The 3,029-nt window shown below is 46.0% G+C and overlaps 1 pseudogene; it reads left to right on the forward strand.

Moving 5' to 3' along the window:
• The first annotated feature begins 223 nt into the window (after positions 1 to 223).
• LOC130191057 (E3 ubiquitin/ISG15 ligase TRIM25-like) lies at positions 224 to 2,643 on the forward strand (annotated as a pseudogene).
• The last annotated feature ends 386 nt before the right edge of the window (positions 2,644 to 3,029 follow it).

Here is a 3,029-nt window from a genome sequence, read left to right on the forward strand (position 1 = left end):
GACAGCCGTGTTGTCAGCTGTGCGCCTCGAAAGAGGGGAACGTACCACTGCAGGTGGGGCGGGGGAAATGCAGAAAGACCTTTATTGATAACTTCACATATTACACAAGCTCAAAGTACACCGACATAAAACTACGTCATCAATAAATAAATGTTGAAATGCCTGTACCTTCGTGTACATGTTTACGCACGGCATTAACAGGTTACGCCTGCGCATGCGACAGCCGAGATTCTTGGCGACTTGCCAGGTCTTACCTCCGTGAGTTGGGCTTTTCTGCTGTTGTCCTTCAAAACAAAAGCTCAACATTGAGCTTTTTTTTCTTGTCTGATAGAGCAATCTGGTTTACTTGAAAGTGATTGCAATTGCATTTATTCTATTATTTGAAAAAGCACAGATGCAGGAGTCACAAATGGTGATTCTCATATTTAATATTATGAAGATTATTTAAATCTGAGGATGTCTGTAGAGCTGATGTGAACGTAGTCACCAACGGTCTGAGTTCAGAACCAGTCCCAGATGAGAAAACTTTCATGAATACCAATTTTGCCCCGAAAAACTCGTCAGGGAAGTTGACAAAATCACCAAATCAAAGACCAGGAGCTGGATTACTGACAGACAGCTGACAGACGGCCTCAGACTGTCTGTCTGTGCTTATGAACTAACTACAAGCTCACAGACAGAGTTCAGTCACAGCCATAACACTGACTGGAGTCACATGGCTTGATGGCATTGTGATGAGAGCTGAACTTACATGAGTTGCACTGACTGATCATGTTGTCAGTGTTGTGCTGTAATTGGATTGGATTCAATGTATTGTCATTGCTAGAGTACAGGTACAGAGGCAACGAAATGTAAATAAATACAACATTTATATTGGTCGTTCATCCAGCTGCTCATTGCAAATGTGCTTTTTCTTGTTCATATTGTGTGCGGTTAACAAATATCTTACTTGTTATATTACACTTAAATTCTGTGTACCTGGTCACATCAATTTGAACGCTGGACCAAAATGACAATGAGGCCAAATAAAAAGTCATAAGTCCAGTCTGGACAGTCGTTTTCTCTCAATGCCTCAATAGGTAGATCTTGCCGGTCATGAAGGCGGAGGTCAGGGATCTTGGGCTCAAAAAGGTTGGTGACCACTGGGCTAGAGAGTTGGTGTTCATAGAGAAGAGGAGGGGATCCAGGACGGAGCCTTGAGGAACCCCTAGTAGTTAGAGGACAAGGTTCAGACACAACTCCTCTCCAGGTTACCTGGTGAGTGCGGTCGTTGAGGTAGGATGAGAAGAGGGAGAGAGCAGAACCTGAGATACCAGGTCCTGAAGGGAGGACATGAGGATCTGGTGGTCCACTGTGTCAAATGCAGCAGAAAGGTCTAGAAGGATAAGGACAGAGGAGAGAGAGGCTGCTCTAGCAGTGTGAAGGTGCTCAGAGACAACGAGGAGGGCAGTCTCTGTTGAGAGGCCGGCCTTGACCAGACTGGTGAAGGTCAAGAAGGTTTTTATGGTGGAGATAGGAGATTTGATTAACGATAGATCACTCGAAGATGAAGAAGAAGTTGATGTAATTCTAGTTATCGAAGATGGATTAGTAAATGAGGAGCGTATGTCTTCTTTTCTTTTTGTAAAGAAGTCGACAAACTGGTTTGGTAGAAGGGTGGAAAGATGTAAAAGTAATCACATTAGTTTCCTTTTTCAACAAATAATTGAATTCTACTTTTAATAACATGTTCTTCTTTTCTTCCTCAATGTGTGTAGATATGGCTTCTGCAAACCTTCTGCTGTCTGAAGATCAGTTCCTGTGCTCCGTCTGTCTGGATGTGTTCACTGATCCAGTCACAACACCATGTGGACACAACTTCTGCAAAAAGTGCATGACTGAATACTGGATTACCAACAACTGGAACATGTGTCCAGTGTGTCAAAAGGTTTTATTCTCAAGACCAGATCTGAGGGTCAACACTTTGTTCTCTGGGATGGTTTCTCAGTTCAGACAGTCGACTCAGCAGAAAGCCAGCAGCAGCAGCTCAGAGCAACAAGAGTCCAGACCAGGAGAAGTTCCCTGTGACGTCTGCACTGGAACCAAACTGAAGGCCCTGAAGTCCTGCCTGGTGTGTCTGGTCTCCTACTGTGAGACTCACCTGAGCCTCACCTGACAGCTTCACGCCTGAAGAGACATCAGCTGATGGACCCTGTGGAGAACCTGGAAGACAGGATGTGTCTGAAGCACGATAAACCTCTGGAGCTGTTCTGTAGGACCGACCAGACGTGTGTCTGCATGCTCTGCACTGTGTTGGACCACAAGATGCACAATGTTGTTCCTCTGAAACAAGAATATGAAGGAAAGAAGGTGGAGCTGCAGAAGACAGAGGCTGAAACTCAGGAGATGATCCAGAAGAGACGCCTGAAGATTCAGGAGGTCCAACACAACGTGAAGCTCAGTGAGGAAGATGCAGACCGAGAGAAAGCAGAAGGTGTTCAGGTCTTCACTGGTCTGAAGGAGTCTGTGGAGAGGAAACTGAACGAGCTCATCACTACGATAGAAGAGAAGCAGAGAAGCACCAAGAAACAGGCTGAAGACGCCATCAGAGAGATGGAACAGGAGATCTCTGATCTGATGAAGAGGAGCACTGAGGTGGAGAAGCTCTCCTCTCTGAAGACCACCTCCACCTCCTCCAGAGTGTCCAGTCCCTCAACATCCACCATCCACCACCCACCAAGGACTGGTCTCAGGTCAGTGTTCCTCCAGCATCACATGAGGGGACTGTGAGGAGAGCTGTGTCTCAGCTGGAGGAGACGCTCAGTAACATGATGAAGACGCTGGTTGCTGAAGTTGAGATGAAGAGGGTCCAGAAGTTTGCAGTGGACGTGACTCTTGATCCTGAAACAGCTCATCATAACCTCATCCTGTCTGATGACGGGAAACAAGTGAAACATGCTCAGGTAAAGCAGCCACGTCTCCCCGACAATCCACAGAGGTTCTCTCTCGGTCTCTGTGTTTTAGGAACACAGAAGTTCTCTTCAGAAAAA

The sequence above is a fragment of the Pseudoliparis swirei genome, unplaced genomic scaffold (genome assembly GCF_029220125.1).
Source record: "Pseudoliparis swirei isolate HS2019 ecotype Mariana Trench unplaced genomic scaffold, NWPU_hadal_v1 hadal_26, whole genome shotgun sequence".
Lineage (NCBI taxonomy): Eukaryota > Metazoa > Chordata > Actinopteri > Perciformes > Liparidae > Pseudoliparis > Pseudoliparis swirei.